This window comes from Planococcus citri, chromosome 3, assembly GCF_950023065.1.
Source record: "Planococcus citri chromosome 3, ihPlaCitr1.1, whole genome shotgun sequence".
Classification (NCBI taxonomy): domain Eukaryota; kingdom Metazoa; phylum Arthropoda; class Insecta; order Hemiptera; family Pseudococcidae; genus Planococcus; species Planococcus citri.
In genome coordinates, this window is record NC_088679.1 from 65,828,097 (window position 1) to 65,854,426 (window position 26,330).

The 26,330-nt window shown below is 33.9% G+C and overlaps 1 protein-coding gene across 15 annotated transcripts in view; it reads left to right on the forward strand.

The window, feature by feature from the left end:
• The first annotated feature begins 10,438 nt into the window (after positions 1 to 10,438).
• The window catches only part of bru1 (bruno 1), a 323,289-nt gene continuing 307,397 nt past the window's right edge, over positions 10,439 to 26,330 (forward strand). For 7 of the 15 annotated variants that reach the window (XM_065353894.1, XM_065353896.1, XM_065353889.1 and 4 more), the window contains exon 1: positions 10,440 to 10,813. The gene's annotated coding sequence lies outside the window, so the exon portion shown is untranslated. Of the gene's footprint in view, positions 10,854 to 26,330 lie in introns of all 15 variants that reach the window. The other 8 variants (XM_065353886.1, XM_065353892.1, XM_065353890.1 and 5 more) reach the window with 4 other exon arrangements.

Genomic DNA, 26,330 nt, shown 5'->3' on the forward strand with positions numbered 1-26,330 from the left:
TTCGTCGTAAAACCTAAGACCATCAATAAAACTTCTCATTTCTAGAAATTCTTACGTAGGTAGAGGTACACAAACGACTGAAACGAAATTACTTTCAAATTAGATATTCAATTTGGTCGTGACGATTTCTACTTGTCGAGAATTTTATAGCATAGCGAGTTTTAGATTCGCGAAACGTGTTGATTTTTCTCAAAGTGACGAAGAGGGTAGGTATTGCAAAGGGGTAATATTTTACTAAACGGAAAAGTGCCTCGGGTCTTTGAAAATATTTTTTGTCGGAAATTATACAATCGTTTCGTTTAGAATTTCTACAAGTGAGAAGAGGAGAGATGAGAGATGAGAGAAAAAGGAAACGGAATAAAAGGTCGCAGAACCTAGTATAATCTTCGTCAAGATTTTGTTGGATATTAAAATCTAAATTACTACCGGGTAACCAAAAAATTATGAGGTCTGAACTTTTAGTTACACATTTTTGTTCAAAACTGATGAAACTGAAAATCTGCTGGAGGCTCCAGAACGGGTTGAAACCATCACCAATCGACTCGAAAGGTCGAAAATAGGGTATAAACCAAATTTCAGCTTTCTATGTCAATTTTCTGAAATTTTGATTTTTTATAATTTTTGCCCTTTGAATTTTCTAAAAATCCACCAAAACTCGAAAAATTCGAAATCAGAAACAATTAGACAGGGTCATTAAGGTGGAGCAAAGCAGGCTATATTGAAATTTGAGACGAAATATAGCACTTTTGAAAAATTGATCCCTAAAAAGGAGCGGAATGAAGGAGTGTTGAAGCCGCTGATTCTGATAACATACATAAATAAGAATCATTCAACTCTAAAACAAAACTGCGTTCCCTAAAAAAGGATAGATTTTGACACCCATCTTGCATCTTTTAAAAATTTTGAGCTCAATACACATCTCTGGGGGCTTAGTTTGGGTTTTGAAAGCAAATGGTCACCAAACAGAGAATCAGTGTTCCTAGAAACCTAAATTTTAACACCCATAAATATGGGTGTTTCGCAGAAATTTTGAATTTTTCTAATTTTTAAAAATTCAAATTTGGGCAAAAATTAGAAAAAAAATCAAAATTTTAGCAAATTGACCTACAGAGCTTCAATTTAGTTCATATCCTATTCTCGACCTCCCGAGTCGATTGATGATGGTTTCGAGCCGTTCTGAAACTTCCAGTAGATTTTCAGTTTCTCTTATTTTCGAAAAAAACGCTGTAAATTCAAGAAGCGAATAGATTCCATTTGCAGGCTCGTAGAGAGCCAGCGAGGACCTGGGCTAAAAAGTTGAGGGTCCCATGAACAATTTTTACCTCTCCACCGGTCCCACCAATCTAGTAAGTTTAAAAAAAGGTATGTACATATTTATTTGTATAAAAAATTGAACACTCACAAAATAACTAAACTAACAACGGAATCTCTTGCTGAGGTCGTCACACTCGAATTCGATTTGAACGGGACCGCGGTTTTTGGAAAGAGCATGGTCTAAAACCCCCAAAACCATGCAAATTTTCAACTACCCAACTTGATTTTTCGATTTTTGGCAAACAAGTGAAAATTCAAAATTGACTGTTTTTGGTGATTTTATGCCTTTTTAAAAAAGAGTACATACTTGGTCAGTAGAAATAATCAAAATAAGTCCTAAAACTGATATTAATTGCGCAAATCCAAATTTTACTATTTCCAGCCATTCAGGAGCCTCCACCCCCTCCAGCACGTTTTTCAATTTCTCCAGAGGCTCCAAAAAATGAGGGCCGGGGCAAATTGCCCCATTTGCCCCCCTCTCTTCAGCCCTGTCCATAGAAGACCCCGAAAGCTTGCCGCATTTTTTTAAAAATTTAGTGCCTTATTGAATGGAATACTTGATTCCCCCCTATTTTTTGACAACTTTGACTAAAAAAATGTTTTTGTTTTCGACAATTTTGGGTAAAAAGACTTTTTGGGAAATTTTAAGACAAAAAACAGGTTCTTGTTCCAATTTAAAAAAAAAAGTTGGGACAATTAAAATATCAGATTTTTTGGTATAAAATTTCGACTAAAACGAGTTCGAAGATCTATTTAAATTTTTCTGTCGAGAAATCCTTGAATTGAGAAAGTGTTCATCAGTCATTACCTACTTGAAAAGTTTTGGGACTCAATCCCTCACCCCCCCCCCAGCTTCAGGGATGAAATTTATTCCACTATGTTCACCTCACTCGAATGTTCGAGTTTTATGATAAGAACAAGAAAGTCAACGAGGTCAGAATCAACGCATAAATGATTTTTTCCATTTTACTTTCAATTTTTGAGCTGGAATCTTGCTTTAACACTCCCCCTCTCCACCTTCAAAAAAACACTTTCCGGGCCCCAAATTCATAAGGCTTCAATCAAAGTAAAAACAATAATTTAAGAACTACAATAAAATGCAAAGAGAGAGAGAAAAAAACCAGTTTTTTTTATCATGCTTCTTGTATGTTGATTTCCATGAGAAATTTTTGCAATTTTGACCCAAAAAACAATTTTTTGGTGACGAAAAACTGGAATTGCTAGAAATTTTGATTTGAAAAAAGTTTTGTTTTCGGCCATTTTTGGATAAAAACAATACATTATTGAATAATTTTTTTCATTTTTGACAAAAAATTGTTTTTTTTAAAGGAAAAATAAGATTTTTTACAATTTTTTGATAATTTTGATGAAAAACTTGATTTTTATTTTTGCAATTTTGATTTCTGACGAAAATAAGACTATCTGGTTATTTGGCTGAAAAAAAGGGGTTTTCTGCAATTTTGGAAATTTAAATCGGAAAGAACCAATCATTTTGATAATTCAGACTGTAAACATATTGATCTTAATAGCGAAATTCCATAACTTTTTGGTCAATTTCCGTCATTTAATTAATAGATAGCCTTCCTCAAGTGTACTTACCTAATCATGAAATAAATTAGAAGATCATTGAACTGCAGTGATTTTTGGTTTTTGAGTTGAAATTGTCAATGCGATGCCAAAATATCCAAAACTTTTTCTAATGCTAAATTGTATTTTTACTGCTGATGACTACAGAAATATTCTGACCCCCTTTTCCACCCTTCACATTCTTCTTCCTTTATATATCTTGTCATTTTATTAGTAAGGTGATTACGCCCCACTGATTAGTTATATTTGAAATATTGAAAAAAAAATCGGTCTATAGAATTCGGGAAATGGTAGGGGATGGGGCAATTCTTTCTGTAGAAGACTTCACTCCCTGCATAGTTCTGTTTCGAACCATTTGAGCAATCTATAAACCTACTTACCTTACCTACCTATTGAAAATTTTGTAATTAAAATCGATTATTGTAGCTAAAATTCACTTACGATAAATCTGTGACCGCGAAAGTGAAATTCTAATTTTAAAAACAAATCGAAGCATATTTTGGCTTTTTTTATTCCAAATATCATCAGCATTAATTGTCAAATCTAAAGTGAGTCAAATCACTCGAATCCAAAATACAATATAAATAAATTTTTAATTCAAAATATTATCATCTCGTATAACACATTTTCAGCGTAATAAAATTCAATCAAAACACTCGGAACAATTATCCCAACATATAGGGTAAGGACCCCGGATGCAATAAACAGTATACATGATTTAAGTTGGCTAGGTAAAAACACGTCTCTGTCGCGTTGCTGGCAGAAGAACCCCTGAATTCTAAATAAGTTGTAGGATTATGTAGTGGATTTGTCCCAAAGGATGTTTTTTGATTCGTTACGTTGCTAATATAGTACGCAAATTTTTATTGCGCGTTAAAAATATTTCAGCTCAACTTTTGCCTGCAGCGTAAATTACGCGAAAAATTCAATTCGATTTTTCTCGTCGGTCGCACATCGCCGTGAAATACGACTCAACGACCGAATAAAAAAAATGGTCGTAGTGCCATTATAAAATTATAATATATTGGGGTGCGAGGAAATTTTTTACTCGCCCCAGGCGACATCCAAGTACATTGCGCGATGGCTTTCGCTTTGGAAAACAGTAAAATCTACGGTAAGCAATTTGAATGTATTACATCAATTCGAAAAGTTCATTCCACTTGGTAACACACGCGGAAAAAAGTTTACCTACGTTTTTTCTCCCTGTACCACTCACTGTTGTCCTGCTCGAATCGTCTCTTCATCTCTTGCCACCGTAATGTGGCTTTTGCTATACTGTAGTGTTGGACGAAATATAGCCCTGGTCGTTAATTAATTACAGTTAATTTTGAACGGTAATTTTACTCTCGAATTGTTCAAATTTTATTAGGTAATTTTTGCTCACCTATAGTCGACTTCTCTCAGCACGTAGGTAAAGAGGGTAAGTTACAATACACCTGTATGATAAATTTTAGCCATCTTTTCTGCATTTATTTTCACATTCGATAGCATAAATACAGCAACACGAATGACACACGAAGAAGAATATACTCAATTAGATCATTCGTGTCGGTCACACGAAACGTTATATGTATTTCTGGCAGCAGGCAGCACTCTGAGTCTTTCGTACAAGAACCGCACACATTACTCTTCCGGGCCTTAAACGTGCATTTCCTAAATCGACTCTGTTATAGTATGTTTCATATAATTTCATCAGCTCTCGACTCTCGACTCGACTTCGGCTTCCACATTTTTACCAAAATATCACCGTGTAAAATTTTTAACAACCGGTGTTTCACATATAAATACACCCACGCTACCACATTACTAATTTATTCGTCTCTCTCTCTTACCCTCGCTCTACCCTTTCTACACATTGTGCTGCTTATTACATTCCAAAATTAACTGTAATAGTGTCGCACGTACCTACTTATATATATTTCATTTTAAGACATAGAGTTGTTGTTTAACGAAAATAGTGCGCATTGGGAATTATTCGATTGCGAAGCGATCATTTCTTCCTTGGTTTTTAATGCAGGACGGAATTGAATTTTCTACGGGTGTATATTTTTGAGCAGTAGCGTGATTTTTGGAAATATCATTTGTTTACGTACAGGGTTTCCAACTGTCCTCTGTCTCCAGTCAAGCAATTGAATTTTGAAGTTTAAGATTCCTCTTTTTATTCCAAGAAACGCCGAAAAACATTTTTGTTCTTAATCCTTGAAACCCTTATTTTTCCAAGATTGTTCCCCCACTTTTTCTAGTGAGTTGTCGAATGTTTTATATCACAATGAATTATCAAAAAATTTCACGTTTTTGCCAAAAATTGTAAAAAAATCTTACTTTCAGATTAAATAAAAACAATCTTTTATTAAAATTGAAAAAATGTCTCCTTTCCCTTAAAATTATCCAATACGAGTAAAGTATTGTTTTTACTTTTTATCCAAAATTGTCGAGAATAAAACTTTTTTAAAATCAAAATTTCCAGAAATTCCAGTTTTTCGTCGCCAAAAACTTGTTTTTTGTATCGAAATTACAAAAAATGTCTGATTTTCCCCCTCTCTTTCTGCATTAATACATGTAGTTCTGAAAAGTTTTTTTTTTTTTACTTTAAAAACCTACAATATAAGTATAGGTTCATGCACTCGTTCAATTGCAATGAATTTTGAACCCCGAGAGTTTTTTTAGGGGGCAGGGTGAAGGGGGTCTCAGAAGCGAGATTCCGGTTCCAAAATCAAGGGCATAATGGAAAAAAATCATTTATGCGTCAATTTTGATCTCGTTGACCTTTTTGTTCTGATCATAAAACTCGAACATTCGTGGGGAGGTGGGCATCGTGGAATAATTTTGAATCACTCCTGAAGCTATGGAGGGAAGAAGTAAGAGGTTGAGTCCCAAAACTTTTCAAACAATGAACATTTGCTCAATTCAAGGATTTCTCGGCTGAAAAATTTAAGTGAATCTTTAAAGCCCTTTTAGTCGAAATTTTTCCAAAAACAACTTGTATTTTTGTACCAAATTTTTTTTTTCAAAATCTTTTTTTTTCATAAAATTTCCTAAAGTCTTTTTTTTTACCTGAATTATCAAGAAACGTCCTGTTTTGTTGAAATACTAAAAGATGTCGGATTTTTATCAAAATTCCCAGCAAGATAAAACCTTGTTTATTGGTCAAAAATTGTAAATATCGACGTGCACGTGCTTGTTTTGTCAAAATGGCAAAAAAATCGTATTTTTTGTGAAAATTGAAGAAGTAAATAGGTACATACTTATTGTTCTGGGTTTTATTTTCGATTCCGGTTCTGTTTTGCTTTTCGTTTTTTTAATTAGTTTTCACTTTTCAGAAAACATGAAATTTTTATTCTTCATATTTTTTTGGCCTTCTGGCAGTTCTAGGCCCATTGGATTATTTTTTAATCGAAATTCGTAATCATGAATTGTTCGAAATAACAATGAAAATTACAACAAAAATTCACATTTCAGGTATGATTTACATCGATTAGGTTTAGGCTCATAAAAACTATAGGTAAAAATCACATAAGTTGACAATGTTTTCATGTTTAGCGAAAAAACCGAAAACGAAACGCTATTTAAATCGGTTTTGATTTTGGTTTCGTTTTCGGTTTTTGATTTTTATCGATTCGATTCGTTTTGGTTTCGTTTTACAGTCCTGTTTTTTCCTGTCACAGGTTTTGGTTTAGTTCTTGGGTTTGGATCAATAATTTTTTAGGTTCTCAATTTTGATTTAAATTTTTTTGGGTTTTTTGTATTGTGTTCACAAATTTTGCAGGTTTATGGCTCTCAAATTCTGAGATTTTTGATTCGGTTCTCAATTTTGAAGGTTTTTGATTCGGCTATGAAAACTGGTTCTAAATTTGGGGTTTTTGATTTTAGGTTCTAGAAACGGTTCTCAATTTTTTTGGTTCCTGTCTTTTTGTGGAGGGGGGGCAGAACGGGTCTTTAATTAGGTTGGGTGGAGAAAGTCTTCAAACAAGCTGACAATGAGAAGGAACTAGAAAAGAAAATCCAACACTCCAACTGGGGAAAGATACAGACCAAATCAAATGGGATCTTTACCCTGGAGGAAATAGAGGATGATCTGATGAGACAATACCCCCAGTTTGCCTTGGCCAATTGTGTCAGCCAAGACTTCAGGATGTCTAAGGGTATTGCGCTCCTGTTCAAATGAGCCTTCGGCAACCAGGACACTCTGCGGTCAAGGGATGCTATAAGGTTATTGAAGTAGTTGAGCTCAAAAAAGATGAAAATTACATCCTTTACGACCATCACCAAAGAATAGTACAAATGTACAATACAATGATAAGCCATCAATCAAGGACTTTGTAACAACGATGAAAGCACTTGCTGCCAAATGCAACCAACTCAAAATCAAAAAGATAATGGTACCAAGACTAGGGTGCAGTCTGGATAAACTGGAGTGGCCAACAGTGAAGCAGTCCATCATTGAATGCTTCAAGGACCACTCAGTTACTGTCAGAGTATGCACCCAGAAAGAGGAACAGCTTCAATCCTGATCTACCAACCAAACATCGAACTGAAGAAGTGAAGAAGCCCTGTAAATAACCCATCAAGATGCATTACCTCAAGCTGTAAATAACTATAGGTAGTTATATTTTTCAAAAACCTATGCATGCCTTACTAAAATATATATTTTTTCTCAAAACCATAAGCTTAAATAAATTTAGTGTGGCACTGGCCTCCTCCCAAAAGTCCCACCATATCCAAAACTCTTGTAATGCAAAGGGGAGTCCAACACTTGTTGACCCTCCCCCCAGGCACCAAATTCTCCTCCCTAAAATCTTTTTCCCAAGATGGGTTGGTGGACTCAGTCTACCTGATGGGCATGTGTTAGGGTGGTTCATGTAACATTTTTTTTTTTTGAAATCTTAAGGTCTTACCCCCTAATTTTGTTCCATTTGATGAAAAAAATGGTGCTATAAAATTTTTGTTGAAAAATATTAATATTGAAAGGTCGAGCAGAAGCGTTGAATGTTAGAGCCACGAGTGTGCGCAAGCACAATGCTTCCCACGACGGTGCTGCAGGAAATGCAGTGAAGCTTGATGGGGTTGATTCTGCGCAACTATACTGAGCACAGCATCCCTACTACAACTTATTAAAGGATACCAATTTTTCTTGGATTTTTAAAACATCCATTCCAAAGTATTGATTATGATTTTCTGGCTGTAGAATTCATTTCAACCCAAATTATGAAATTTAGAATCGAGAAATTCCATTTTTACTAGGTACAGCTTTAAAATTAATAATAATTGATAAAACATCAACTTGAAGTGCTGAATCTCATAAAATATTAATATTTCAACGTAAATTTATCCTATACATCTTTTCCCTTCTGTTTCCAAGTAAAATAGAATAATACAACCTCAAATTCATACTTTTTTCTTTACTTTTCAAATCTTTTGTATTTCCACCTGCAATGAGCTTTGGAATTGAAAAATTGTCATTGACTCTTCATTAATAACATCTTGAAAAGCCCACCAAGGACTAGACTTACTTATCATGGATTGTAGAGGGGGTAACGTTTTGTAGTACTGCTTTGATCCAAGGAGAGAACGCAACGCTGCATTTCCCAGCGCACAACCAGTGGGAAGTTTTTGCTCGACACGCTCATTTCTTTTCAACGTTCAACTCTCCTGCGCGACCTCTAAATATTATTTTTTTGACCTGAAATTTTTTTGTGAAGTGTTTTCTGACCAAATGAAACATTTCGGGGGGGGGGAGGCTCAAAAAATTAAAACATGAATTTTTTTCTATTGTTCTTTGAACCACCCTAGCATGCATGAATAACAAAGCCTGATTAGATGATTGGGCCCTTGGCAACCACCTAGGGGGTATGGGTTGTGGTGGACAACCCATCTCCCCCCCGCATCTTAGATCTAGGATTGGGGTTAAATTAAGATATTTCATTTTGTGTGGATTTAGTCTTAGATTTAAGATGTAAATAAATTAGTTTATTAGAGAAAACCCCTGGCACCTTGTGTGTCTGGGGAACCAAAAAAATGAATTAAAAAAAATAGGTTTCTGTTCTGTTCTTAACACCCTGTCCTGAACATGCTTGACTTCTTTGATATCTTCGATTCAGGAGAAGTGACTTCAATTTTTCAGCCCAGATTCTTATTTAATAGGTTGGTAAACCTACTTCCAGATTTATTCGTCTCGATTCCCACATTTTAATTTACGAACCTGCCTCAACGCAGCACGTGACATTTTGAAAATTTAACCATTTAAATTATATTTACGCATTCCCTCTTACGCAATCTTCAGCTATTATTATCATTATATTTGTAGTAATATTACGACATAGTAGTAGAAGAAGACTGAAGATTCCTTCTTATTATCTTCAATATGAATAAGAAGCGTGCACATATTTCTCAGGTGATTAATTTAATAACGGTAATGGCGCGATTACTTATGCACTGGCGCATATAGCAATATAAGGGTAGGACGACGCTGAGTAGGTAAGTAAGGGTGCAACGACGACGACGCTCTCATACGTTCCACCGCATCTATACACACGTATATCTACATAGCATGGTAGTACACACATATTACACGCTGGAAAACGTTTAAATATTCATTTTAATTCGTCGGTGACGTAATAAAAAGCGCGACGACGCTTCAAAAAGGGAGATTATCTCCGGATGCGGTGCGGTTTGTTAGAACAATTAATTTTTGCTCGCGTCTTGTCTCCATTATTCTCAGTGTTCTCCTCACGCTTTAAGGACCATTTAGGGCGACTGGAGGAGATCGGTGGTCGCGGAGGATACGATTCGAAATTCATTTTGTCTTACTGCATAATATTGCAAAGACGTACACGACGTTATGAAAAGAAAAAAAAAACCGTACTAATAAATTTATCAACCATCAACCTCGAGCGGAATTCAAATGCACGTCTAACGTATAAAGTAGTAAGATGATGAAAACAGACGGAGAAAAAAAAGTAAAAAATTAATTAAACTACCAACATTTAACGCTTTTACGCGCGTTTAAATTTCACCAATCGGTAATCGCGTTTCATCTGCCAGAAGTGGCCGTTTAACTACTGATAAATTATCATCGCGTAAAATAAAAATAAATCATATTCGCACCTGTACTGTATATACCTCTCTACTGTGTATTCTGCGTACACGAAAAAAAAAAGATGAAAAAAACACGCGCGAGGATACGCTCGAATAATAAACAAAGCTGCGCCGCAGACGCTCACACACAGCTCAAACGAGTACAACAAATTTATAACCAATTAATTAGGACAAATTAACGTATTATCTTGGTAATCGACGGTCAAATATTTAGTATAAATTAACGCAGTATAGTACGAGAGGAGAGAGAGAGAAAAAAAAGATACGTAATGAAGAATTTACACAGTCGCAGTAGACTCCAAATACCCAAGTCGAGAGTAAAGGGGTAAAATACTCTCTCGTTTACGTAATTTAACGTTAAAATTTATCGCGCGGTTTAGCTCGATCGAAGCCGAACTTGGCCGAAAGCTCGACGAACAAATGCTCGTTGTCTTTTAGACAGGCCGTTACTCGCCAGTGTTTTGGTTACGTACGCGTTCGTCTAGTGTGTGTGGCCGAATTACGTAATTTACTCGTTTTGTAATTTTTATTTTTTTCGTAAATTATTTTCGTCCGATATTTTTTTCTCGTTTGATTGTCGCGCGTTAAATTGGTTATTTTTTAATAATTCCAATCTCGGAAACATGAAACAAATCGTCGTCGTTATTAATAGTTAGACCACAATTTTTTTTAAATAGTCTTTTTTTATAATATTGTTTTGTTGTTTTTTACTTTGTTTCGTGTTTTTTTTCTCTCTTTTATTTGTATGTGCGGTTTCTTCTTCGTTGTGTTTTTTTCTTGTAAAAATCACGTGGCAACAGCTAACTCATTATTATGTGTTCGTATGAAATTGTTCTTTACTTATTTTCTGCGTTTTGGTTTGTTTTTGAGTACTATTTTTTTTTTTCATATTCCTTTATCATAATCGAACGACGACGTCGTTTTATTTCCAACTTGTAAAAATATTGGAAAAATACGAGATGAATCGACGACGTCGTTCGATGACTTAACTCCATTTATTTTTTTTTTACGTTTTGTAAATTTTCACGTAATACTCGATAATAAGTTTAATTTATGTAAATCGTACAATACCGAAGTTATAATTTTCGCGCTCCGGCGGCGGGTTTTATTGTAATAAAAATCACCGGTAGTAGTATTCGATCGAGTGAAATATTTTCGCTTTTCAACAAGTGGCCAACCGCCGAGAATAATTTTCGACGAATTTTTCGCTATCGGGGTTCTCGTATCGTCGCTGTAATTTATTCCATGTAAGCGTAGTACTACGAGTAACCTTTTCGAGGGGTTGATTTTATTCCTTTTTTTAGTAAATTGGTGTCGGACGTGATTTTACCTACCTACTCGTGGTGGTTCGAGTTCGAGTTTTGGTGGTTTTTACACGAAAATTGTCGATATTAACGCGAATGTGAGGTATTGGTAAAAATATACGTATGAAAGTACTATATTCCGATGGTTATTACTTTTCAGATAATTTTTCGCTGTGTGAGAATGAAATGAAAGAATGGCAAGTTGAGTTCATTGTTTGACTAACGTGTAGTCGATGGTCGTACATTATTATTGATGAATCACACACTTTGTCAACAGGTTTTCTGGGAATTTTTTTTTTTGCGATATGGTATGAAGTTTACTTACCTATAGGTAGTTGCGGTAAGGTACTGTACATTGATGTGTCTTCGAATTACTAAAAATTTGCCATGTGAATGAATTTTCTGAGAAGTGTGAAATAGAAAGCCGAATGAATCTGTTTTTGATTTTTTTTCCTGCCTCTGGAAGCAAAGTGAAACGTTTTTCATTAATAACAGTAACTGATTGATTGATTGATTGATTGATTGATTTATGTTAGAGAATGATGATGGAAATTTCGGACCTCATGATGAAAATTATTTTTAAGATCAAAATGTGTGACGAAGTGATGTGTCGTGGGGAGGGGGAGGGGGTCGCGACTGAAATTTTCCAACTTTTTTCTCCAAATTTTTCCAACATTTTACCCCAGTTCCCCTCTCACGGATTTTTCCAACTAATTAGCTGGATGTGGTTCGAATAAATTTTGTAAGGAGGAGTTGGAAACAAACATTTTAAAATTTTCAAAAACGATGCTTATTTAATACAAAAAATTTGAATATTGTTCTATTGCAAGGTTGGTACTGAAATCAAAAATCAAAAATCAAAAATTTGCTCTTTTTTACCTGTTTTTCGTGCTTTTTTTTAGGTTTTGGCCTTTGAAAATACAATTGCAAGGGCAAAAATCTTCAAAAAACCAACGTTTGTGAGTACAAAAAAATAATTTTCAATGTAAGAAGATTCACATTAAAATTTTGGGCTTTTTGATATTTTTGAATAAAATTTCGCACCTTTCTGTAGGTATTGATTTGGTAGAGCTGGAATTTTTATGCTTTGCATATTTTTCTATGGACTGGAAAAAATGCATACTTGATAAGATCTCCACGAATCATGATATTTCCTCACAAATGAATGAGCCTAATACATATCATTTCACATATTTTGCATATTTCAGACTAAATTGCATTGGGGGGGGGCTGCATATTTCTGTATAATTATTTGAGAATTCTCTGTGATATTTTTTTTTCTTTTTTGCATATTAACAGAAAAGCAAAAATTGAAATTTTTAAGACTTTTTGTTCATCAAATTGCAACACTGCTAAAACGTCATCGAGAAAATTTTCCCCCGAAATAATTTATGAATTCATAAATGACTTGTTTTGCCTATTTTTTAAAAACAAAAATGTGTTTTTTGATCACTGAGTTCGTTTTGCTTTGGATTGACAGTTTTAATGTTTTTCAGCTTGAAAAATCCTTTTCAGGGATACGTTGACCCAAACTGAAATTTTTGCATATTTTCCGCATATTTTGGGTGAAAAAATTGCATAAAATATTGCACATTTTGATCATACAGGGTGTCTAACAAAATTTTAAAATGAAAAAGTAGGACTTTAGTAGGATTTTTAGCAGGACTTTCAGCAGGTCATTTTTCAAGCACTCGTGGCATTTTTTAAGGTGGGGGAGGGGGGTGTCAAAATTTACATTCAAGTTTTAAGCCAATTTTTTTTAAAAAAATGATGTCTTCAAACACTTTAAAAATTTATGAATAACACATCATGTTCACTTAAAATCAAATTCAACTCGAATTCTTTAATTTTGATTGTAAATATTTCATTTGCTCCAAAATTTTGAAATTCGAATAGTTATTTTTTGTTGAAAAATTGAAAATGTAAAACGAAAATTAAATGGACCTGAGCAAAGCGAGGGCAAAAACTTTCGAAAATTAGTATTCCAGGAGGCATAAAAACAATAGAATTCGAATGATATTTTTTTTTGAAAAATTTTAAATTACAACTCGAAAATCAGTATTTCGAGAGGTACTTATAAGAACGATGTTTTTTTTTTTGTGTAGCCTAACGAGTTCTTTATATGTAAAAAGTTTATTATTTTGCTTCAAAATTTAAAAATGATTTTGTATTGGAAAATTGAAAATTGAAAACAGAAAAGCAAACGGACTCGATCGAGCGAAACGAGGGCAACAGCTTCCAAAAATTAGTACTTTGAGGGGCATGAAAAAGACATTTTCTCGTAAAAATTCAAACTTGAAAAGGAAAAGGAAACAAGCCAGAGTAAAGCTAGGCCAAAAGTGTTCAAAAATTCAATCATCTTTTTAGAAGTAAAAACAAGTTTCTTTATGGAGAGAACAGTTTATTTTTCTGATTCAAACTTGAACAATTTCTTGAATTTGAACCACGCGGAAGAAGAAGAGCAAATAGCCCGAGCGAAGCGAGGGCAAAAGCTCTCAAAAACGTATAATTCAAAATCTAAAAAAGTTTAAAAATGAGCTCTTTTTTACAAAATTCCAGAAAAAAGGGGGAAAATTGAAAATTAGACAAAGTTTCATTGAAAAAAAAGTAGGACATTTGGATAAAATTGTTAAAACGTAGGACTTTAGTAGGACTAATAGGACCAGTAGGACCTGTTAGACACCCTGTCATACTACTTCTGCACAAAAATCCCAGCTCTAGTTATGTTTATTAGGTAAATTACTGAAGTTGATTTTTCATTCTTAAAAATTTTTGAAAAATTGTGCATCAGAATTTGAATCTGCTCGAGCGAACCGAAGACAAAAGCATTGAAAAAATTGATAATTCGAAACGTAAAACATCATTCTTGAAGGTATTCTTGATGATGCAAAAAACTGGTTTTCATGGCTTTGGCATTTTTACAAGTAGTTTTCAGGAAATTATAATGTTTTTAAAAATATAAATATGGGCAAAAGCTCTCAAAAATTCACAATTCTTCATTTTTTTCAGGACATGAATTTTACATTTTAGAAAAAAAAACTGTCAAATTTTCGACGAAAAATCATTTTTTGATATTTTAGCATAAGTTGGGACCAGTGGGGAAGTGACCGAGGGGGTTGATGGAGATTTCGCCCTCCCCACCCCCGTTCATTTTGGAGTCGGTAAAAGTTGGCAATTTTGAATGTTCAATTATGAACTGACAACTCTGAAATTTGTAAACTTTATTCAAAATTGTTAAAAATGACTCCTTTTTAAACAAAATTCCTCAACAAATTTTCGCCCTCGCTTCGGCAATATTTTAAACTTCTCTTACTGCTTCTGAACCTCGAAAACTCTTCAAAATCAAAATCACGTTAGCCTATATATTTAATCATCCTTACCTTCAATTTTTCCATTTTACTCAGTTGCTTATAAAAGTAGTAACTAGCCAAGTTGTTGGAAAATTTGCGTTTTTGTAGTTGGCATTTTCAAGATCTTTGCCCCCCCCTCTAGTAAAATTGTTTTACTTCGCCACTCGTTGGGAATTTCTGGCAGTGCATTCGATTTCTTTTAAAGGAAATTTTCAAGTAAAAAAACAGTAGATATTTTTGAAGTGAGAAGTCAATTCTCGAACTTTGGTCGGAGAAAGAAAAATAAAAGAAAAATGCGGTGTTTGGTAATTCTTTGATTTTCTCAACTTACACAACTTCTCCTTATCGCGATCTTTACCCAAATTTTCCAACTTTTTCCATCCAAGTTTCCCCAATTTTTTGCCAACATTTTTCTGTCGGGGGGGGGGGCTGACAGACGGTCCTTGCCCCCGTCTTGCACATCTCTGTCTGGTGCCCCATAGATCAGCTTCAAAATCAAATCAATCGTAAGTGGAGAGAATTTTTACATAATACTTATGCTCGTATTTTGAACACCTTAATATCGAAAAATACCTAAATCAAATTTGAGGGCGAAATTTCTTTTTGAAAATTGCAATTTTTGCCCCAAAGTGGTTATTCTATAATTTCAAAAATCCAAAAAGTGGCCACTCAAAAGTACCCAAATATAGCCACTTGAAAAATATAGAACAAAATTTCACCAAATTGACCTACAGAAATCAGAAGGTCGATATTATCCCATTTTTAACTCGTTAAATCGATCAAAAACTGTTTCAAAGCAATAATTTTACCTTAAGAAGTGAAAAAGTTAAAATTTACTCTACAACCTTAATTTAAACATGCTGAGTCGACTGCAGGGGGCACTTGAACACACTAACTATGTAGTTCTGAATTTACGGAATTATTAATAAAATGCATTGAAGACGTTCACAGGTGCTTAAATTCATTTCGACAGATTTTGACTTTTTTTGGTGGTGGGGGAGGGGACTGAAATTTCTAAAAAATTGTTTGAGGGTCCAAAGTTACCTGAAACCATATCCAGATGACTCTGCATGTTGAAATTAGGGCAAATAAAGTAAATTTTTAAGCTGTGCAACTTCCTTTGGTAAAGTTTTTCGAAATTTCCAATGTTAAAAAATTGATATAGAGGCTTCAAAACAGCTCAAACTGGTTCGAAACCGTTTCCACTCGATTTTGAGAGTTGGAAATGAGGTACATACCAAATTTCAGCTTTCTAGATCAACTTGGTAAAATTTTCACTTTTTTTTCATGTTTTGGCCCAAAATTCACTAGAAATCAAAAAATGTACTTCGGCATCTGAAGTTTTGGCTGATAACGTATTTTTGTATGTTTTTTCAATTCACCTAGTTGTGTCCGATTTATAACTTTTTTTTTATGGTTGGGATACCTCGTTTATAAAATAATTTCAGACCAGGTGGCTATACTTCTGGATGAAGTAGAAAAATCCAAGCTAAACCTGATCACAAATAGAAAATAAATACATTCCCAATAATTAAATATTTGGCCATTAATTGTTTTTCAAATGTAAGAAACGTTCATCATTTTAAAGAATAGGTACTCAGATCTACTATACCAGTGAGAAGAGATTATTCAATTTTTGGTGTAAATCTTCGCCGGCAGCATTATCAGTAGGTACTTAATATTGGTATCAGAAAACAACACACGTCGAATACTAAAGATAAGATCGTAAACATGAAAGTATAAAGGCCACCCAATCATCCATCACTCCGATAAATTGTAAAAAAAATCAACGAAATACATAAATAATTCCCTCTGGTAATAATAAACTCAGCTGTATGTACTCGTACTCGTACATTCGACGATTCGAATTCTTGGCGCGCGAAGAAACTCGTCGAATTCGAAATGCATACCGAGCACTATAAATATGGAAATGATCGTCTTAAAATTTACCAACAGCGGCGAAATAATCGCCGAGTAGATAAACTTTGTGTAAAATAAATTTTAATTCGCTTACGCGTTACTAATCGTTTCACATACGACAGAAGACCCGCCGCCGTCATCAGCATCACCGCGTACATATTACTCGTATATGTGTTTGTTATTCGTGCCTTTAATGGGTTTTATAAATTGTGTAGCTAGCATGATGTGATAATTAACTTAAATCGTATACATTGCTGGATGGCGTCCTATGTACGCAGATGAGTTTATATAGACTCACTCACTCTTCCATATAAACATGAAATCGATATGCGTACTTCACTTCATTTTATGTAACTATAATATCTACGCGTGGCGATTCATTGTGCCTGTGTATAATCATGTTGAGGAGTTTGTTTTGCATAGTGTACGTTATTCTTATTCGTCTTTTCTATCTCGATTGCGTCTTTATTTTTCTTCAAGCGATTAGCGATGTATATTTCTCAGTAGCTTCGTCTTATTTATTGTATCATATTTCTCTTTTTGTCTCACTAATTAGTCGTATCTTGATTCTTGAAAGTAGATGGTGAAAAGATCCTCGATATAAGAAAAATCTCAGATCTTTTCTACAGAACTAAAACTGTGTCTAAAAGGACAAAAAGGTCACTGATTTTTACGGTAAAAACGATTTTTTTCAAGATATGCCCACGAAACATTTATTGAAAATTAAGTTTTCGAAAAAGATATTAAGAATTTTTGAAAAAGAAAAAAATATGTCAATTTTTTTAAAAATTTCCGAATTTAGATTAATGAGATTTTTGTAAGAATAACTGTGACTTGGAATTTTCTGATGTCTAAATTTTCAAGTGAGGATGGACGAGGATGAAAAAAGTCAAAAAAGTCAAAATAGAAAATGAAATCCATTCAAAAATATACTTATACTTTTTTTTAAACTGTACATACCTACCTAAATTTTGCTCAAATGGCTCAAAACTCAAACCTTCTATAGAAAAATAAATCTTATTTTATAAAGTCGAATTTTATACACTATGCAATTTGTTGTTCGTTTTTTGACGTAACCTTCGCTTTTTCTTTAAATCGATTATGCTCGTAATTATGTATTCAAAAATTTTACTTTCAAGTTTTTTCATCGCGGAAAATCAATTCTACAAAAACGAGCCCTTCAGTTTTTTTCGTGCAACTGAATTTAATAGAATTGTGTATCAGTTTTGTCAATTTTTAGAACATTTTCTTGGCAATTTTATCAATATTTTTTGGAAATCCATCAATAAGACAAAATTTAGCACTGGTCCGGCAATTTTTCAAAATGACTTTCGTGTGCTTTTGGTCAATTTTTTTTGTAAATTTGGAATAATTTTCTTATTATTTTGCACAATTTAGATAAAATGATTACTTTTTAATCATTTCTGTAACAAAATTTTAATACTAATTTGACCAAGTTTCTGTTGATTTGAAATTTCCAAGTTCTTTTAAAACTATATTAATGACATTCAATTTGAGTTGAAATTTACCCACAAAAATTTTTTGCTTCGGAGGTGCCTCTGGAGAGGAGATTGGGTACCAAAAAGAGGGGGAATTTTCGAAAAAATTGTTTTTTTGCTCCTGTCGCTACACAACCTGTTTAGGGAAAAATGACTTAGTCTCGAGTGAAAGTATCTACTTATTTGAGATTCTGCATCGATTTATGCTATCGCAGTCCAAATCTAAAACTACTGTTAGGGCTCTACTGAGTGGTTGGAAATTTTCAAATCGCTTATTTTTGGATAAATTTTTGTTTTGAAAATTTTTTCTTAGGGGGCAAAAGGGGCAAACGGACTCGCGTTTTCTGGAGAGTTATAAGGATCTGTAATGAAAAAAAATACATTACCTACTTTACTTCTCGAAACAAATTTTTGAAAGCTTTTGCCCTCGCGATTCAAATTCTAAAAGTTTAAAAGCCAAAAAATAAACTTCTCGTCCTCACATTTGAAAAAAAAACAATTTTTTATGCCTCTCGAAATACAAATTTTCAAAAGCTTTACTCGTAGCCCTCACTTCGCTGGAACCTGTTCTCTTTTCTTATTCAAAATTTACTTAAAAATAAAAGCAAAATTTCTATTTTCTCCTGCATTAGACGAAAAATTTAAAGTCAACAAGACCACCCCCTTCCCACCAACTTCTTATAAACCTCAATCTCGTAGCTTCTGCTTTAGAAATGGGACTCCGCAAGATATTTTCCCCGAGCCTACAACGGTTCTCGACGGGCCTGCGCAATAGTGCCGATTTTTTTTATCATTTTTGCTATTTTCAAAAAATCAAAATACATTTTGGACATTTTTTTATTGTTTGAAATCAGCAAAAATTATCAAAAAAAAGTGGCACCGCTGCGTTCAAAAATATTTCCTCATTTTTATAAATGGCATTTTTCAATATTTTGGCATGATTATTTTGAAATATTTGCCAAGAAAAAAATTTCAAACTAAGCATAAATTTTATCCAAAAAAATAATGCGATTTGCAAATTTTCAATCGCTCAGTGGAACCGTAAAAGTGTTCTTAGATTTTGGCTGCATTGGCATAGATTTATGTACCTAGATCTAGAATATCAAATACTTCCACTTGAAACCGAGTCATTTTTTCCAAAACAGGTTGTTACCTGTTACCTGTTGGTTGGTCACCATGCCATGTACAGCTACAAGGCTAGAGGCATGGGTTATTTTATGCTGTTACATTAATGAAAGGAGGTTGGATTTTTGGAGAAAGGAGAGTAAGACTGAAGGGTCATGAGATATTTCAGGTAGAGTTTTAGGAAGGTTTAGTGACTTTCTTAAATTGGTATGATCTTGATAGGTGAGTAAGAAGTGGGAGATAGTGAGTTGGACCTGACATGTAGAGCATATTGGAGGGGATTCTTTTTTGAAGAGATGAGTGTGGGTGGGGAGGGTATGGCCTGTATGTACAGATGTACACTGCATAAGGCAATGGCTTGCTTCCTTGGCAAATCTTGAATGGTGTGACTTTGGCTGGGAATCGACTGCAAACATATGGCTTCCATCACATATCAGACACAGGGACTGGTGTTTCTAGTACAGGTGAAATCTTTAGTGACTGCTTTGCTGCCAAGTCCACTGTTTCATTTCCCAAAATTCCTGAGTGGGCTGGAATCCAGGCTATTTATGATAACATTCATGTCACACTGGAGAGATGAGATTTTTGAGGCAATTGGATGTTGCTTAGATTTAGATCGTAGTTAGAGATGGAATTTAGTGAATCTGCGAAGATCACAACTTTGTCAAGTCTGCTCTAAATTACCATGTTTAAACATGTAAGTATAGCGCATAGTTCACATGAATGAATACTGAACAAGCAGGGAAGCAAAAATTGCAAAACCTTGCTGTCACAAATGACCAAACAACCACAATGATCCACGGATTTTGACCCATCAGTGTAAAACAAAATGAAATTATTATACTGAGAGCCAGTAGCACAATGCAGGTTTAAATTTTGGTTCAGCCAAACTTAGTTTAAATCTTGAACCAGGTTCAACTTCTGTAGCATTGCACAACATTGGTTCAGGTTTAGATTAACTAATTGTTCGATAACGCATCATTTAACCAAATTTTGTCGCGATTATTGTTGGTTATGTCTGTGATATCAATGTTTTGGAGTGATTTTGGATTACATATTTGTCGCCTTAGTTGCAAAAACTCGTATCTCCAACTCTGAGATCATACCTTGTGTAAACCGTTATTTTTGCACTGTAGCGCTCCCTATTGGACTTGAACGCTCAACTAAAAGGTAGGTAAGAGAGGGTGGCCCCCCTCTGTTAACTATCTTTTAGTTGAGCATTAAAGTCCAATAGGGAGCGCTACAGTGCAAAAATAACGGTTTACACAAGGTATGATCTCAGAGTTGGAGATACGAGTTTTTGCAACTAAGGCGACGATAATTTTTAATGATTAGAAATATCTTACAATTGGAAACAAAGTTCTAATTTTTGAATAAAAATAAATAAATATTCTTGAACAAATAGTTGACTAGATTTAATTTTTTTGCTGCAGGAAATTAATTTGTTTGAGGTAAAATGTTCAATTTTGAACAATAGTCATCAAATTTTTCAGTATGGTAGTGATGTGATTTGAAATTTTACATTCAACGATATTCTTGGTTTTTTTTGTCATTCAAAATGTAAGCAATTATGCTTTGTCTTTGTCAAAAGTTGGTATTATTTGAAGTTATTGGTTTCCATTTGCAAAATAATCAGTAATCACAACTTGAAAGAACCAATGAACACACACCGATTTGTTAATCCTAGGTTAACCTCCAAAAATTGTCGAGTTAAGTAAAACCTGGTTCAAGCTATAAAAACAGTTTAATCATCCTTTGCGCTGCACTGCATTTTAGTTAAACCAAAGTTAACCTACAACTCTGGTTTAAACCCAGATTGTGCTACTGGCCCTGAGCAATAAAGTTATTGATAACTTGAGTGTTGAGTTTAGTGTGTTCAAGTAATGATGTGTCAAATGAGAGAATATTTTACTTAGTTTTTGTAGGTAACAACAGGAACGAAAAAACCATGAGTTTTTCAAAAATTCCTTCTCTTTGAGTCTTTGAGAGCCCAAATCTCTCTTCCAGGGGCACCTCTGGAGCTACAAAGTTTTGTGGTCGATTTTCAACACAAAATAAAGGTCTTTGTGGAATTTTATTTGGCCAAAATCCGCTGACTTTTTTTTCACGATCCATGTTCACATCACTCTTAATGATTCTATACTGATTTTGATGTTTTTCAGCCAACATCAGGCAATTTCATCCAATTGCAGGAATAATTTGAACATAATTTTACAATTTTTTTTTGGAATTTTCATCAATTTTTATTATACTTAGACTAAAAACCACCCTTATTATTTCATAAACTACCACCATTTCACATCAACGTACAAATCCATCGTTTTCGAACACCCTGTACAAGCGGTCATTGCGGCAGCAAAATATTATTGTTTATTAAGAGTTCGGCAAAGTTTACTTTGACCAGCTTCGAAGTTATTCTCGTTTCCAAATGAAAAAGCATGAACATTTCCTCAGGCCTCCGTACCGTATGTACACACATTCCTGTATTGCCTACTAACCTATACGAATAGGTATACCTTAGACGATACCCTACAGGGGGGGGGGCAGAGACGAATGGTGGGACTTATATAGTACCAAATTATTAAATATACCTTACCTACAGTCGTATACCTACGTATGTACATAAACTTCATATACCTACCATATCGTATACAAGCGTATACAGTACCTACTTTTTTCTTTTAATTTAACAAACCTCCGAAAATAATAATTTACCGACTCGTGCTCGCGTGGTAGTGGAAATTTCATTTGAAAAGTACAACCACGCTTCACCTCTCTAACCCCTTTTCTCGAGCTCAGCGAAACCGGAACGAATTTAATAGCGTACGAAAATAAAACAAAGCTGTTGCTACGAACTGGGAAACCTTTTAATTGTTGGTAATATTTTCCTAATGGAATTTGCTTCGGTGTTGCTGGCGACGAAAAGCGTTACACAACAGCTACAGCAGCTCTATCAGTGGAACAAAATAAGTGATTTTATCACTCTCAATTTCACAACCACCATATAGCATCACTTTATATTAGCTATGTACATCTCTCCTATTACATATCTCGATCAACTCGTCGTCGTGTGTAACGCTTCGGGGGTTGTATCGAGAGTCGCAGATGAAGGAGAAACCCTCTGACATATATATCGTCTCGTCGCTTTTTGAGTACACAGATACCTCTACTGCTACTCGTAATATGAAAAATCTCGTTCGAAAAGCATTTATTACAAGTCATTGGTATCCTGGCTCTGCCTCGCGATATTTGAACTGCACTCTCTGCTGGTGTTCCATTTTTACATGGAAATAAACCATTTTCGATGTAGATACGCTTTGGCAGTCGTCGAAATAGAAATATAGGCTATCGAAACTATAATTTTCATGTCGCATCAAGGTTAAAATATCGCTTATGTGTAGTATTACGATATATAACAAAGAGAGCGCGAACAGAAAGTGTTACGCCATCATCATCATCGTAATCGTAATCGCAAAACCTTATGAAAATTAAAAACACACCACGCGGTTGCAAAAATAAACTTCTAAACAATATCAAAGTAAATTTAAGGAAATCAGAATTCTGCAAGTGTTGAAGTTGCGAAGAAAAAACAATAAACACGCCCGTAATAAAATAAACCAACGGGGAAAACTATCCACAAAACATCTTTAATAGCCTTAGTCGCCAGTATTTCACGCCACATGAAATTTACGCTAACCTTTACGATCGGATAGAATTTTCGAAACTTTTTACTTTGTTCGACGCGCGCGGATACGATATTGTCGAATCGAGAGGTGCGAGTTGTTGTTTTTTTTCACCTCTGTATTCTCGGGCTATTTTTAAAACAATTCTCGATAATTCTCCAATCTCCAGCTATTATGTGAGGTGAGATTTTTGGATTTTTCCAAAATCTGTGCTGAAGTATTAGAGTGGATGCCCCCCCCCCCAAGTTAGCGGGTTTGGACCAAATTCAGCAGAGACCTTTATTTTGAGTTGAAAGTCACAGACAATTATTTTTAGTTTCGAAGATGACCTTGGAGGGGAGATTTCAGCCCCCAAAGCTCAAAGAGAAGGCATTTTCGAAAAAATCGTGTTTTTTTGCTCCTGTCGCAGCCTAACCTGTTTTGGGAAAAATTGCTCAGTCCCAAATGAAAGTGATTTGAGATCATTTTTAGGGTTCTATTGAACAGCTGAAAATTTAAAAATCCCTTATTTTTGGGTAAATTTCTGCATCGAAAAAAATTTTTTCGTAAATATTTCACATTAGGTAATTAATAATTTTATTATGCCAAAATATTGTAAGATATTCATTCCTGAAACTGGGAAAATATTTTTGAACGCTGCAGTGGTGCCAATTTTTTAGTAATTATTGTCATAATAACTTCAAAAAAATCAAGAAAAATACTTAGCCAAAAACTTACAAAACTTTTTAAATTTTTTGAAATTGACAATACTTACTGATTAAAAAATTGGCACCACTGCACCCCAGGTTCGGGAATGATATCTTCCAATAATTTGGCATAAAATTGAGTTGAAAAGAAATTTTTATTATTTTGTCATTGGTGCAGGGAACCATTTTCTTGTGATTTCAAAATTCGAAGTCCTTGGTAGATATTTTAATTTTTTTCCATCAAATTTTTACTCAACTCCTTTTATAAATATGTATGTTTTTCCCTTATGGAGACTTCATGTCCAAATTTTTGGAATAAGAAAATTTTTTGCAACAACCTCTTCCTTATTTTACTATTGTCTTAAAGAACGCTTTTTTACCTAAACTCGGCAATTTTCACTAAAAAGTTGGAAATGAGTCTTCCTTTTTTGACAATAATTGCGAAAGTACCTAATTCCCTATCATTTTGTTGCAAATAATTAACCAAAAAGTCCATAACTCTGCTTTTTGTTGAAATTTCAAAATCTTGCTTTTGGCCAAAAATTGACAAAAACTCTCGCTTTAAGCAAAATTGCTAAAAAAATTACTCAAAAGTCTCGTTTTTTTTAAAATCTAAACCAACGTTGCAAAAAGTCTCAGATTTTACAAAAATTGCTGTGAAAAAATATAATTTTTTTCTGCCAATTTCCAAAAAGTTCTGCTTTTGGCTAAAATTGATGAAGTTTTATTTTTTTTCTAAAAATTACCCAAAAGTTTCATTTTTTTCTGCCAGAAATTTTCAACTTGCCAATATAGGTAATTCCCAAAAAGCCCTGCTTTTGTTCGAAATGTCAAAGTCTTGCTTTTCGCCAAAAATCGTCAAAATTTTTACTTTTTCAAAAATTGATAAAAGTTTTTGCTTTTTTAAGAAATAGTTGAAGATTGAAATTTTTAGCAGGAAATTCCAAAAAAATCTCATTTTTTTGAAAAAGTGGCCAAATGCCTCTTTTTATGGCAAAAATTGCGAAAAAGGCTTTTTTTCTGCAAAAATAGATATCTACTTATTAAAGTCTGACGTTTTTTCCAAAAATTATTCAAAAGTCTCGGTTTCTTGAACAAAATTGCCAAAAACATTTACTTTTTTGAAAGGTTACTAAAATTGTCAGTCATGCGTTTTGCCAAAAATTGACAAAAGCTTTTGCTTCTGAAAAAAATACCTAAGAATTGCAGCTTTTTGCTGGAAATTCCAAAAATTCCACTTAGGAAAAGTATTGAAAAGTTCCATGTTTTCTGGCAAAAATTGCGAAAAAGTCTCACTTTTTATGCAAAAATGCCTACTGAAGTCTCACGTTTTCCCCAAAAAATTATTGAAAAGCCTTGCTTGTCCCAAAAAAAATTTCCCACAATTTTTACTTTTTTGGCAATAGTTTCTGAAAAGTCCTACTTTTTGCTAAAATTGTCAAAGTCATGCTTTTTTACAAAAATTTTCGCTTTTTCAAAATGTGGAGGGAGAAATATTCGGAAAACCCCAAAAACAACCATAGAAGAAAAAATAATCTTGATTTCTTTGAAGATAAGAAAATATAACTAACTCAAATCCTCTTTGACCATCTGGATATCGGATTCATGCACTCTCGTTCTGTTGGAAAAATAGTGATGGAAATATTGGTGATGTCAAAATGATATCTCTCGCGATTCTTTAACTAGCTCATTGAGATCTCAGGATCGGACGAATCCCGGATGTAAAATGGGTTCCCTCCCCAATATTTACATATTTATAATATGTGGGGTTAAAGTTGGATTAATTGAAGCTTGAGCTAAGAAATGATAGAACTTTCAACGGAATGATATATTTGTGGTAAAGTTGGAAATATTCATTGAATTCTCAAAGTCACGAAAGGTGAATAAAAGTCCAAGACAAATTCACATTTAGGACATTTATTCTTATACTTAAGGGATAAAACAAAGACAAATAAAAAGGATCGCAACCCTGGGGAATTTGGGAATTCTTAAACTAGGAGCAACAAAAAGGAAAATAAATATTAAAAAAAGAAAAAAGAAAGGAAGACACCCTGAGCGATGGGTCTGTACTTAAAACTACAGTAAAAGCTCGTTATAACGCTCTTCAAGGGACTGGAGAAAAAGAGCGTTATAAGCCGAAGCGCGTTATAACTGAAAGTCTCGTTTTAACGCTGATTAGCGTTATACCGCGAATTCTCGCTTTAAAGCGAAAAAAGCGTTATAAATGAAGTGGAAATGTGAACTTTATTTTGAATTTTAACAACTGTTCCAGTTGGAAATAAAAAAATCTGACATTTTAATTTGATTTTGAGGTCTGCTGTAATAATATAATATTGATTTTTTGGCAACATTTTGCCATAAAAGTTTTCTTTTGCTTTTTTAAAAATCAAAACTACAAAAATTGCAAAAAAAAACTGTTGTTGCGGCCAAAATTTCCAGAAAGTGATAATTTTTTACACATGAGTAAGCTTTTTTTCGCAAAAAATTAGGTTTTTGTTGTTAAAATTATGGAAAAAATGTGATTTTTCCTGAATTTTAGAGCGTTAAAACGCAATTTTTAATCACTCATGAGCGTTATATCGCGATTAATTTTACATTGGTTTAAATGGGGATGTCAAGGGACCGGAAGAAATCAGCGTTATAACGAAAACAGCGTTATATCCGAAAGCGTTATAACGAGCTTTTACTGTAAAATGCACATCCTGAGCGATACGTCATTTTCAAACAAAAAAGAAAAAAAAGAAAGACAATGTGAGCCAAGGTCTTG